General features: G+C 44.7%; 1 protein-coding gene across 2 annotated transcripts in view; it reads left to right on the forward strand.

Moving 5' to 3' along the window:
- slc25a21 (solute carrier family 25 member 21) overlaps window positions 1–15,022 on the forward strand; it is a 464,076-nt gene that overhangs the window by 201,778 nt on the left and 247,276 nt on the right. The window lies entirely within an intron of this gene.

The following is a 15,022-nucleotide window of genomic DNA, read 5'->3' on the forward strand; positions in this document are numbered from 1 at the left end:
GCCCAGTGGGAAAGAACGCCTTTCATCCTGCGTATTGTATTCTGCCTTGGAGATTCAGAGGAATGGTACAATAAGTGGACTTGTTCCTATTATAGCAGTCCTCAGTTCTCATGCTTCAACCACATATATCCAAGTTGCGGCAGTGAGACGACTCTGTGGCGCAAAGAGATGCTCACAATTTGATCATCAAAGACTCGGTTAAAAGATTCTGGAATGGGCTGTAATATTTTGAACACTTCATTTATGAGACAGTTTAAAGTATTGTGTAAGCCAAGGATTTGTATCACTCATTCTTCTTCTGTGTTCCTTTTGCTCCTGTATAATTCTAAATCTTATGAGTAAATTTGATGCTGAATTACCACCCTATTAACCTCCTCCCAATCATCAGCAAAATGATGGTACGAGTCATCAAACGATGCCTATTCACTAGTACCTGCTAAGCAATGCTCAGTTTGGGTCAGAATCACTCGTTTCCAGATCTTGTTACAGCCTTGATCCTGGCATGGAAACTAATTGAATGCCAGAGGAGAGCCAAGAGTAGCTGTTGTCAACATCAAGGCAGCATTCGAACTAGCATGGTACTAAGGAGCCCCAGAAAACTGAGGCTAATGGGGGGTCAAGGCAAAAACCCTCTAATAGCTGGAGTCATTCCCGATGCTAAGAAGGATGGTCATAGCTGTTGGAGACTAATCACTGCAGCATGAGGTTAACGTTACCGGAGTTACTCAGGCCAGCATCAGGAATCTCCTCGGGGTTTCTCTTGCTCCACTGCTGCAACTTTGGCAGAAGTTTGGCGTCAGAGGAGGAGAAGCCTCAAGAAAATTTGCTCCCCAATTATCTTCATTAATGTCATTAATAACCTTCCCCTCATTATAAGGTCAGGAGTGGGGCTGTTTGCTGATGATTCAATAACATGGGTGCAACAATACTCAAGAAACTTGACACCATCCAGGACAGAGCAGTCTGCTTGATCCGACCGGACTCTATTTGCCGCTTCCACCACCAGTGCATTGTATAGGATGCACTGCAGCAACTCACGGACTGCAGTGGTTCAAGAAGGCGGCTCACCACCACCTTCTCGAGGGCAATTAGGGATGGGCAATAAATGCCGGCCTCGCCAGCGATGCCCACATCCCGTGAACGAATAAAAAAAAACTCACCAGGGTAACTTCTACACCACCTCCTAGCCCCCGTAACTTGTACCAACAAGGACAAAAGCAGCAAGATTATAGGAACACCATCACCTCCAAGTTACACATCATCTCGACTTGGACAGAAATTGCCAATCCTTCATTGTCGCCAGACCAATATTCTGGAATTCCCTACTTTATGCTACCATGGGAGTACCGTGATGTGGAGATGCCGGTGATGGACTGGGGTTGACAATTGTAAACAATTTTACAACACCAAGTTATAGTCCAGCAATTTTATCTTAAATTCACAAGCTTTCGGAGGCTTCCTCCTTCCTCAGGTGAACGTTGTTGGAAATGAAATCCTCGAAATGAAATCGCACCATGGGAGTACCGTCAGCAAAGGGCTACAGTAGTTCAAGGAGAAGGCCCATCACCATCGTCTCAGGGCAACTAGGGATGGGCAATAATTACAGCCCTGCCAGCATCATCCATATCCTCAGAACATATTTTAAAATAGCCTGAACAAAGTGGTCTCATAGTGTGGTATTTTCCACTGTCCAGAAAGGACATGAATCCACACTTGGCTGCTCCTACAACCCTGGTGTGAAGTAACAGTGTTAAAAAGGTACCTGCCAGTCCTGTGGTACACTACTCATTTATGGTATGTATGAGGCTGTAAGTTTTTAATTAAAAGAATTGAGCGTTTGGCTGTGGAAACTGCATTTTACTGCAAACACGAATAAGTAGATGGGAGAAATCCTGAATTGGAATGAGGTGTAATCCCAGATTCAGTAGTTCAGTTTGGATAAACGTGCATGAGAGTACTTAACTATGATATAATGGCATACTATTTTCATACTAAAAATGGACATAGTGTCATATCTAGTACATGGTAGAAAAACTTCAAAGGAAGTTGTAAGTTCTGTTTATCCCATTTTGGATCTGAACTCCATATTCTTTGGGCTCATCATTACTGGTCTGTTTGTCAGCAGACCTTGCATACCTTATGATCAGGAATTTACCTTTACACAATATATAGTCACGCCATAGCATGATCCAGGGGTTATAATAATGAAACCCTTCATTGCATGAACTGGGAATTGTAATCTTGCATGTACTGTTATGTGCATTCCCCCTTATCTTCTGGAAGGGAGACTGACACACATTTAAACGAAACAAGACCAATTGTAAATCAACATTCCAATTTATTTTAAATATAAATATATGAACAAATAGAATCTTAATCTACTTTCTAATACTCTTCATAGAAAATAATAAAACATACCACAATATTCCTGTTAGTGGGATAAATTCACTTTTCTAAAGAGAAATTCTCTGAAAGTAATTGGCACAATACCTAAGAAGGGAGTTCTCACCCTCTGTGCCTGATTTTCAGTCCAGATTTCTGCACACTGTTTCCTTTCTTGGCTGGACAGTCAGCCTTTGACCCTCCCCCAGCTTTCTCCATCCAGGGATTGACCAGTTGAGCTACCAGCCTCTTAGATGTAAGCTTCCCTGACAACTTCCCACCCCCACTAAGATGAATGAAGGGATTTTAACATATTATGTGTGAATGTTTACTGGAATGTCTTATTGAGCTTCCATTGTCTGAAGCTGATGTGATATGCGAGAAGCACCATTTCTTTGGCTGGTTTATCTGGATCAAATCCACATTCCCAAAAGTTTATATGGTCTGTGAATTTAATCCCTTATGCACTGAATTAAACTTGATAGCAACATCTTGATATAAATTACTCAAAATTCCTTTGTGGTCAAATCATCAAAAATCTCAAAACGTGACACCGTGGCTTCATTTAAAGAAACAACAAACTTGCATTTATGTCCTAATGGATATCTTGTGCTCTTATCCTTCTTGGTGGTAGAAGCTGCAGAGCTAGAAGGTGGTGTCGGGGTAAGCTTGGTGAGTTGTTACAGTGCATCCCGTAAATAATACATAGTGTCCCCACAGTGCACTAGTATTGGAGATGGTGAATAGTGAACCTAGTGGCAGGGGTGCTGATCAAGCAAAACATTTCACAAAAAGCAGGGTGGAGGGGGTGGTGGTAAGAGAAACAGACCAACACTATCACTCATCTGTTGGCATCTTGGTCATTTTTAAATATGATCAGGGCTGAGCTTCGCCAGTTAGTCTTTGAGGAGGGGATACATTGCATCACCCACGCCGGCTGGATGCAAATGTTCTGGTGATTGACCAAACTCTGTTACTGAAGCTAAACCTGTCTCTCTGCTGGTGCCTGGATCAGTGGATTATATATAGATAGTTATGTGCTGTCTTGTCTTTCAGATAGTCCAAGTCAGTCTGTGGAGAAAGAGAAGTGGAGAGACTTTAGTATTCTGTCAGGATAGTTGGTAGAAAATATCATCAATGCTGCCCATTTTAAAAATAGTAGTTTGGCAGTTCATTATATCAAAATTACGACCTCCTTGTGATCTATTGAGGTGACATTATGTTTGATTGCTTTCAGTGACATTTATATCTGGTGAAGACACCAGGATCAGTGCGGGCAACCCAATGGTCAGTAATTGTGGTCACTCAGCCTTTTAAGACAAAATGAAGGAGAAAAGCTATTTCGGGTCTTGGGTATCTCACTATAGCTCTTTTTGTCTGATGATTGAATATGATTTCCTCCTTGCTGACCTTCCTCTGACACATTTGAAATACTTGGGCACTTCCTGCCATGTTTCATAGTTGGTTATACTTGCACGAGGCTGCCCAGTTATCTTTCCCTGCTCCCTTGCCAGTTGATGGTCTGGCAGGTGCATTCTGACTCATATAGTGACTCACTGTGCCACTCATCCACTAGCAGCGTCACCTCAGCCTCCGTGAAATGTGGCTTCCATAAACTCACTGCCATTGTTAAAAAAAAATCCTGATTAGTTTTGCTGGCTAGGTTACCCCTTCCCTGCCCCCAACAGCCTTTTATAGGGGTCAAAGAACTCGAACAGTTTAAGGTGCCAAACTGTGATTATTGGGGTTTGGTCACCAAAAGTAATCTAGAGCAGTTTTGTGACAAATACATTTTGATACATATTTTTGTAAAATAGGATAAATCTGATTTAAAATTTATTTAGCTGCTTTGTTCCCAGGAGGATAGCATTGTGCAGTAGCAAATACATGTAACTGGCTGCACGCAATCTGCCTTAGTCATTGAATTTAATGGGAAATGTCTGTCTTAAATGTGTTTTCTTTGTTTTTTCTGTGCCTTTATACAGAAATGAATTGAGTCAAGAAGTTGTTTGGTGGTTGAAACGGTTGATTTGGTATGTTAACATGTGTGGATCGACGGATAGTGGAACACCAATGGGTGGTCGAAGTTTGGAACTCTCTTCCGCAAATGGCAATTGATACTAGCTCATTTGCTAAATTTAAATCTGAGATAGATAGCTATCCCAACCAAAGGTATTAAGGGATATGGGCCAAAGGCAGGTATATGGAGTTAGATCACAGATCAGCCATGATCTTATCAAATGGCGGAGCAGGCACGAGGGGCTGAATGGCCTACTCCTGTTTCTATGTTCCTAGATGATTCTACTTTCTTCAAACGCAGAGCCATTAAGGGAAATGTATGGATGAAGCAGCAATTTCCAGACATTAACACTTCACTTAAAAGTGTGAGATACATTAAATTCAATCTGTTTGCTTACATTAAGGAAATGGCTATAACATAAATGTGGAGATGCCGGTGATGGACTGGGGTTGAAAATTGTAAACAATTTTACAACAACAAGTTATAGTCCAACGATTTTATTTGAAATTTACAAGCTTTCGGAGGCTTCCTCCTTCCTCAGGATAATGTCAGGAACTCCTCGAAGCCTACGCATTTATAAATCACAGAACAATACATGGTGATTACAGACATTCTTTGCAACTGCCCTTTGCCAAGGCAATCACCGTGTTCAGACAGAGAGGTGTTACCAACAGAACCCCTGAATACACATTCAACAACAAAAAAAAACAAACAGGAAAAAAAACAGAGAGAGGGGCAGAAACATCCGGAAGGCAGAGAAAGCCAGCAAATGACCCGTTATATTAAAAACAGATAGCTTTTGTTCGCTGGTGGGCTTACGTGTAGCGTGACATGAACCCAAGACCCCTGTTGAGGCCGTCCTCATGGGTGCGGAACTTGGCTATCAATTTCTGCTCGACGATTTTGCGTTGTCGTGTGTCTCAAAGGCCGCCTTGGAGTACGCTTACCCGAAGGTCGGTGGCTGAATGTCCCTGACTGCTGAAGTGTTCCCCGACTGGGAGGGAACCCTCCTGTCTGGCGATTGTTGCGCGGTGTCCGTTCATCCGTTGTCACAGTGTCTGCATGGTCTCGCCAATGTACCATGCTCTGGGGCATCCTTTCCTGCCATGTATGAGGTAGATAACGTGGGCCGAGTCACAGGAGTATGAACCATGCACCTGGTGGGTGGTGTCCTCTCGTGTGATGGTGGTATCTGTGTCGATGATCTGGCATGTCTTGCAGAGGTTACCGTGGCAGGGTTGTGTGGTGTCGTGGACGCTGTTCTCCTGAAAGCTGGGTAATTTGCTGCGAACGATAGTCTGTTTGAGGTTGGGTGGCTGTTTAAAGGCGAGTAGTGGAGGTGTGGGGATGGCCTTAGCGAGGTGTTCGTCGTCATTGATGACATGTTGATGGCTGCGGAGAACATGGCGTAGTTTCTCCGCTCCGGGGAAGTACTGGACGACGAAGGATACTCTGTTGGTTGCGTCCCGTGTTAGTCTTCTGAGGAGGTCTACGCGATTTTTCGCTGTGGCCCGTCGGAACTGTCGATCGATGAGTCGAGCGTCATATCCCGTTCTTACTAGGGTGTCTTTCAGCGTCTGTAGGTGTCCATCGCGTTCCTCCTCGTCTGAGCAGACCCTGTGTATTCGCAGGGCCTGTCCATAGGGGATGGCCTCTTTGACGTGGTTAGGGTGGAAGCTGGAAAAGTGGAGCATCATGAGGTTGTCCGTGGGCTTGCGGTAGAGTGAGGTGCTGAGGTGCCCGTCTTTGATGGAGATTCGTGTGTCCAAGAAAGAAACTGATTCTGAGGAGTAGTCCATGGTGAGCTTGATGGTGGGATGGAACTTGTTGATGTTATCGTGTAGTCTCTTTAGTGATTCTTTGCCGTGAGTCCATAGAAAGAAAATGTCGTCTATGTATCTGGTGTATAGCGTTGGTTGGAGGTCCTGTGCAGTGAAGAAGTCCTGCTCGAACTTGTGCATGAAAATGTTGGCGTATTGGGGTGCAAATTTGGTCCCCATGGCTGTTCCGTGTGTTTGGGTAAAGAACTGGTTATCGAAGGTGAAGACATTGTGATCCAGGATGAAGCAGATGAGTTGTAGGATAGCGTCTGGAGATTGGCTGTTGTTGGTGTTGAGTATTGATGCTGTCGCAGCGATGCCGTCATCGTGGGGGATACTGGTGTAGAGTGCCGAGACGTCCATCGTGGTGAGAAGTGTTCCTGGTTCAACTGGTCCGTGGGTACTGAGTTTTTGTAGGAAGTCTGTAGTGTCGCCACAGAAGCTGGGGGTTCCCTGTACGATGGGTTTCAGGATGCCCTCGATGTATCCAGAGATGTTCTCACAGGGTTCCGTTGCCTGATACGATAGGACCAAGAGCAGGAAGCTTGAGAAACTCGGCATCACCACCAGCATCGACCAAGCTTCCCCTGGTACCATGGTTGCAACCACAGGGAAGTCTATCGTCAATTTGTCCGACCACACCCTTCAACCAGACGAAATCGAAGTTCTCAGCCGAGGGCTCAATTTCTGCCCCACTACCAAAATGGACTCCATTAGTCTCGCGGCGGACACAGAGGAATTCATCAGGAGAATGAGGCTCCTAGAATTCTTCCACAAACCCCAAGATTTCAGCAGCGAACCCATTGAGACAATCAATGATCCGGAACAGCAGACAGAGGGATCCGCGGTACAGCAACCGAAGAAGAAAGAGTCAAACTGGACTCCTCCGGAGGGTCGCTGCCCTCAGCTTGACATGTATGCCCAAGCTGTCAGGAAATGCGACAATGCCAGATTCATCAGGCGCACTCAGAAGACAGTCCAGAATGTCACCCGAGCACAATGCAACACCATCAATGCTCTCAAGACCAACCGCAACATCGTCATCAAACCAGCGGACAAAGGAGGAGCCATCATCATGCAGAACAGAACGGACTATTGCAAAGAAGCATACCGACAACTGGACAACCAGGAACACTACAGACGGTTACCCGCAGATCCGACCAAAGAACACACCCACCAGCTCAACAAACTGATCAAGACCTTCGATCCAGACCTTCAAAGCATCCTACGCACTCTCATCCCACGTACTCCCCGCGTGGGAGACTTCTACTGCCTCCCAAAGATACACAAAGCCAACACACCCGGACGTCCTATCGTATCAGGCAACGGAACCCTGTGTGAGAACCTCTCTGGATACATCGAGGGCATCCTGAAACCCATCGTACAGGGAACCCCCAGATTCTGTGGCGACACTACAGACTTCCTACAAAAACTCAGTACCCACGGACCAGTTGAACCATGAACACTTCTCACCACGATGGACGTCTCGGCACTCTACACCAGTATCCCCCACGATGACGGCATCGCTGCGACAGCATCAATACTCAACACCAACAACAGCCGATCTCCAGACGCCATCCTACAACTCATCCGCTTCATCCTGGATCACAATGTCTTCACCTTCAATAACCAGTTCTTTACCCAAACACACGGAACAGCCATGGGGACCAAATTCGCACCCCAATATGCCAACATTTTCATGCACAAGTTCGAGCAGGACTTCTTCACTGCACAGGACCTCCAACCAACGCTATACACCAGATATATCGACGACATTTTCTTTCTATGGACCCACGGCGAGGAATCACTAAAGAGACTACACGATAACATCAACAAGTTCCATCCCACCATCAAGCTCACCATGGACTACTCCTCAGAATCAGTTTCTTTCTTGGACACACGAATCTCCATCAAAGACGAGCACCTCACTCTACCGCAAGCCCACGGACAACCTCACGATGCTCTACTTTTCCAGCTTCCACCCCAACCACGTCAAAGAGGCCATCCCCTATGGACAGGCCCTGCAAATACACAGGGTCTGCTCAGACGAGGAGGAACGCGATGGACACCTACAGACGCTGAAAGACGCCCTAGTAAGAACGGGATATGATGCTCGAATCATCGATCGACAGTTCCGACGGGCCACAGCGAAAAATCGCATAGACCTCCTCAGAAGACTAACACGGGACGCAACCAACAGAGTACCCTTCGTCGTCCAGTACTTCCCCGGAGCGGAGAAACTACGCCATGTTCTCCGCAGCCATCAACATGTCATCAATGACGACGAACACCTCGCTAAGGCCATCCCCACACCTCCACTACTCGCCTTTAAACAGCCACCCAACCTCAAACAGACTATCGTTCGCAGCAAATTACCCAGCTTTCAGGAGAACAGCGTCCAAGACACCACACAACCCTGCCACCGTAACCTCTGCAAGACATGCCAGATCATCGACACAGATACCACCATCACACGAGAGGACACCACCCACCAGGTGCATGGTTCATACTCCTGTGACTCGGCCAACGTTGTCTACCTCATACGTTGCAGGAAAGGATGCCCCAGAGCATGGTACATTGGCGAGACCATGCAGACACTGCGACAACGGATGAAACGACACCGCGCAACAATCGCCAGACAGGAGGGTTCCCTCCCAGCCGGGGAACACTTCAGCAGTCAGGGACATTCAGCCACCGACCTTCGGGTAAGCGTACTCCAAGGCGGCCTTTGAGACACACGACAACGCAAAATCGTCGAGCAGAAATTGATAGCCAAGTTCCGCACCCATGAGGACGGCCTCAATGGGGATCTTGGATTCATGTCACGCTACACGTAAGCCCACCAGCGAACAATAGCTATCTGTTTTTAATATAACGGGTCATTTGCTGGCTTTCTCTGCCTTCCGGATGTTTCTGCCTCTCTCTCTTTTTTTTCCTGTTTGTTTTTTTTTTGTTGTTGAATGTATATTCGGGGGTTCTGTAGGTAACACCTCTCTGTCTGAACACGGTGATTGCCTTGGCAAAGGGCAGTTGCAAAGAATGTCTGTAATCACCATGTATTGTTCTGTGATTTATAAATGCGTAGGCTTCGAGGAGTTCCTGACATTTACCTGAGGAAGGAGGAAGCCTCCGAAAGCTTGTAAATTTCAAATAAAATCGTTGGACTATAACTTGTTGTTGTAAAATTGTTTACAAATATAACATAAAAGACATATATCACTGGTTGCTCATCTTTAGATTGCAAGAGACCCGAATTCAATGGATCAACTGGAATTTGCATTGTCCAGGAAAAACTTTACATCTTGAAAGTCTACCAAGAGATAAAACTGACTGCTTCATACAAAAGGTCTATTGCTTAACAGGCCCTACAACAAAAATGCTCTCAAAAAGCTTAGTTTAACCTTGTATACGTTGATTCTATTTTTACCTTTTTATTTAATTTTGTGCTGTTCCAATGTCTTGCTGTATATCTCTAATCTGTAAATAAATCTGACCAGTTGTTTAGCCTGATTGTACGTTCTTTTCCACCTTTCAAAAGGGGCAAGAAAATATGATGGTTGCCCCATGTATTCCCCAGTGATTGATACACTGCAGTTAGAGGTTGATTGTTAAATTTGGCACACCTTCAATCCCAACATGTACAAATTCGCAAATTTTGGTTCAGACTTGTTCTGCATATGGAAACTTTGTTAGCTGTGAATGCAAGACAAAAGTGTTGGGGGAAGCTTGAATTGCAACCAGTGTTTTTCAGAAAAATGTTAACACTGGAAATGTATCTGTGACCAATTACTGCACTGATTACATCCAAATGGCTTCAATATTGACTATTGGGATTATCACCAGCTAAGAAGTTAATAGAGCAAGTATGCCATAAAATGTAATGCAGGCACATTAGCTGCAAATGGTGTGACATTACAGTAACCGTCTCTTAGTACTATGACAGCTTTTTATTTACTGTTGACTGAAAATTTTTTGCGTATGAAAAGTCGAGATTGATCTATAACTAGTGGATTCAGTTATAAGTTATGTCACTAGAAGATCCCAAGTTTTTGCCTCTTGTAATGAACAAATATAGGTGTTGTATGTCATAGACTAGTAGATTTCGCAAGTCATTGCTCACAGATAGTCCATGACCTGAAGTACAGTTTCTGATGTTTATCACGGTCTTGCTACAACCTAACGAAAACAATGATTTGCCCATTGACGTAATACAGAAAATTTACTAAAGCGACATATCACATGATTGATGTAATTACTTTATTGTTTATTGTTCCTTCCTCCCTCCCAAAAACTCCCCACTTTGTCTCAGATATTTCCATGATTATAAAAGACATTTTTTTTCTTCCCCTTCCTTCCCATAATGGATTTGTTGAATCAGTAATTGGTGTCAAGTTGCCCACAGAGCCTTTTCCCACTGTTGGGACTCCAATGACGAGCACCTGACCAGGTAATAATTTATAATGACCCGAACCCGGCCGACTGACTGATTCTGGCAAGGTGTCCAAGTTCAGCATCAAAGTTCCTCGTAAAATATTCCCTTCTGGCCCTAGTTGCTCAGTTCCAAACTGCACCATTAGATCAGAATTTAAATTTAAATTGTTTTTCAAAAAAAACCAGTAAAAATGAAAACTTTTTTGGCTGTGTGCACCTCAGTTCTTATTTTGACAGTACACTCTGACTATTGTAGTTCCACAATAGGATTCAGATCTCTCTCTCTCTCTCTCTCTCTCTCTCTCTCTCTCACATACACATTCTTGCAGACATTTCTAACGTTAAATGACCAATTTCATGGGTAAGTTTGTAATTTTTTTCAAAACCTTGTTTATTATATTTTTGTTTTGCTGTATGCACTAAGCTTTTTTTTATTCATTCATGAGATGTGGGTCTCACTGGCTAGGCCGGCATTTATTGCCATCCCTAATTGCCCATGAGAAGGTGGTGGTGAACCGCTGCAGTCTGTGTGGTGAAGGTTCTCCTACAGTGCTGTTGGGCAGGGAGTTCCAGGATTTTGACCCAGTGACGATGACGGAATGGCGATATATTTCCAAGTCCGGATGGTGTGTGACTTGGAGAGGAACATGCAGATGGTGGTGTTCCCATGTGCCTGTTGCTCTTGTCCTTCTAGGGTGGCAGAGGTCGCGAGTTCAGGAGGTGCTGTCGAAGAAGCCGTGGCGAGTTGCTGCAGTGCATCCTGTGGATGGTACACACTGCAGCCATAGTGCGCTGGTACTGGAGGGAGTGAATGTTTAAGGTGGTGGATGGGGTGCCAATCAAGTGGGCTGCTTTGTCCTGGATGGTGTCATGCTTCTTGACTGTTGTAGGAGCTGCACTCATCCAGGCAAGTGGAGAGTATTCCATCACACACCTGACTTGTGCCTTGTAGATGGTGGAAAGGCTTCAGGGAGTCACTCGCCGCAGAATACCCAGCCTCTGACCTGCTTTTGTAGCCACAGTATTAATGTGGCTGGTCCAGTTAAGTTTCTCGTCAATGCTGACCTCCAGGATGTTGATGGTGGGGGATTCGGTGAAGGTCATGCCGTTGAATGTCAAGGGCAGGTGGTTAGACTCTCTCTTGTTACTCTTTCTTGTTGGAGATGGTCATTGCCTGGCACTTGTGTGGCTCGAATGTTACTTGTCACATATCAGCCCAAGCCTGGATATTGTCCAGGTGTTGCTGCATGCGGGCACGGACTGCTTCATTATCTGAGGGGTTGAGAATGGAACTGAACACTGTGCAATCATCAGCGAACATCCCCACTTCTGACATTATGATGGAGGGAAGGTCATTGATGAAGCAGCTGAAGATGGTTTGGCCTAGGACACTGCCCTGAGGAACTCCTGCAGCAAGCTAAATGAAAAAGGAAACAAGTGGTTGAACACAGTGGAGAAATTACTTGAATGGTTGGTTTTATAGTATTTGCTGTAGCAGCTTTTACAAAACAAATGACTGATTTCTTTCAGTTTTCTGCTAGCTACTTATTCCTCATTGGTACTTTTCGCCACATTTAATTTGTTCAATTTTAGTCTTTTGGATATGTTGGGAATTTAACAGATGTGGTTATTCGAGTCAAGCACAGTTTTTTGTCCTATGAGTGTGTAACGCACTGTGATGTCATGAGACTTGATGGCTCTGAGACCACATTTTCAGGTGCAACACCTTTGAAATGTGTGATGTTGCAGGTGAGTGCTTGATGCAAAACTTGCAATTATGCTAGTAGATTTCCTGTGGCGTAGGTGGTTAGGAAGACAGGCTGTTTTTTAACAATGGGGGCATTTTAACAAAGAGTGACAGCAATGTGTTCCAGGAGGTAAATGTTACACTTAAAGGAAGTACATCCAAGACTCTTTATATATTTTGTAGATCACTCTGGCATTGTTCATGGTTTATAAAATAATGAAAGCACTGGATGGCGTTACTATTGATAGATTATTCCAATTTAATTGACTGGGGAGGACCAGGGGACATGAGTTTAAACTACGCAGGAGTAGAAATAGACTGGATGTTCGGCGGGTGCGAGGGAGGTGTCTCGTCATGATGATTCAGCCATCATAGGTATGGGGCAAGCTTGATGGGCCAGCTGGTCTTTTCCTGCACGACATTTTTGTGTGTTCATATGTTTTTATAAAATAATTCCTCGGCATTTTAAAAGTGGCGACAACCTAGCATGTGTCTTGAGGGAGTGGCGAAGGTGCCAGTTATCTGTATTTAGACCCAGGATATGATTATCTGCTCAGATAAGTCATGTTTGAAGCATGTCTAATCTCTGTGTACTGTCCATTTTGTCAGTTAACAGCAAAATGGGTGGAGCTTTCAACTTTGGCCGGGCGTAAAACTGGCGGTATCAGATGGGCCGCCTGTTATACACCCTGTCATTAGAAAGGAAAATCAGGCAGGGTGTATAACGGCAGCTGATCCAATACCACCAGAATCATGCTCCTGCCCAAATTGAAAGTTCCGCCCGATATATTTGTAGCCAATGAACTCCAATCCTTATAGAAATCTAATATCACCAGAAACTCACAAGCTAAGCTCATTTTCCCCTGATGTTCTAGTAATTAATTCAACATGTGATCTGGTACTGAGCTATATAGATCTAGGTTTGATCGCTAGCATGTGCTGAGTTGGCTGATCTCAGCCAGCGCAACACAGCGGATGTTACAATTGGCATCGGCATCCTCAGGTTGGGGAGGGAAAAAATCAGGATGGGTTCCTGGTCAAAGGAATTACTATCCAGTGACTCATTTGTGAAGGTGTAGATGTGCAGATGGATCAGCAGTAGCAGGATGGTGAATGGCAGTGGTGCCCTCTACCCATCTCCCCTTCTCCATCCCCAATGTAGTTGTGCAGCATGTTAAGACTAACTGTGATAGATTTTCAACTTGCTGCCCAGGCCTAAAGCTGGCATTGCAGATGCAACTCGTCAAGACTTCTTCGACAGCACCTCCCAAACCCACGACCTCTACCACCTAGAAAGACAAGGGCAGCAGGCACATGGGAACTCCACCACCTGCATGTTCCCCTCCAAGTCACACACCATCCCGACTTGGAAATATATCACCATTCCTTCATCGTCACTGGGTCAAAATCCTGGAACTCCCTTCCTAACAGCACTGTGGGAAAACCTTCACCACACGGACTGCAGTGGTTCAAGAGACTGGGAAGATTGGGTTTGTTTTCCTTGGAGCAGAGGAGGCTGAGGGGGGACATGATTGAGGTGTACAAAATTATGAGGGGCACAGATAGGATGGATACTAAGGAGCTTTTTCCCTTCGTTGAGGGTTCTATAACAAGGGGACATAGATTCAAGGTAAAAGGCGGGAGGTTTAGAGGGGATTTGAGAAAGAACTTTTTCACCCAGAGGGTGGTTGGAGTCTGGAACTCACTGCCTGAAAGGGTTGTGGAGGCAGGAACCCTCACAACATTCAAGAAGCATTTGGATGAGCACTTGAAATGCCATAGCATACAAGGCTACGGACCAAATGCTGGAATATGGGATTAGAGTAGACAGGGCTGATGGCCGGCGCGGACACGATGGGCCGAAGGGCCTCTATCCGTGCTGTATAACTCTATGACTCTAAGAAGGTGGCTCACCACCACCTTCTCTAGGGCAATTAGGGATGGGCAATAAATGCCAGCCTCCCCAGCGACACCCACATCCCATGAACGAATTTTTAAAAAAGTTTGTCCACCCATTATTGAAAGCACCTGATGTTCATTTCCATTGAAATCAAGGCTGGTACCTGTGAAGCCAGTGACTTCATGGGGAGGAGGGGAGAAAAATGAAAAAGGTTAAAAACTAGTGTTTGTTCTTTCATTTCATTTAGAGGGGACAAAAGCCACTAACTTTGATAGACAGGCCTTGTGAACATTCTTCACGTGCACCAACAGTTGAATGGCCACACTGTTGGTCTACCCCCCACTTCTTTAGATGTAGTTTCCTTGCTTACCAGTATGGAACATTCAGACAAAAAAATAGCAGACTTGCACATCACTAAGTTTGGTGTAACTTAAGGCAGAAATTTGCGCTTAAACAGCACAACAAGAAAGCTACACCATTGGTATGTTGAAATGGATTGTATGATTTTTTTGTTTTTGTAGAACTTGTTTTTTCAACAAATATTAGCTGTTTCTAAAACCAAATGCTTGCAATTTGGAGTAATAGATTATCCCAATTTTAGGTGAGTCTTGTCATCCATAAGATTTATATAGAGGCTGTAATTTAATTGGCGTGTTCAGAGAATGACATGAATGACTTGAGAGCAAAGCAGGCATCAATATTTTAGGTTGTATATTTGAAGT

The sequence above is a fragment of the Heptranchias perlo genome, chromosome 10 (genome assembly GCF_035084215.1).
Source record: "Heptranchias perlo isolate sHepPer1 chromosome 10, sHepPer1.hap1, whole genome shotgun sequence".
NCBI lineage: Eukaryota > Metazoa > Chordata > Chondrichthyes > Hexanchiformes > Hexanchidae > Heptranchias > Heptranchias perlo.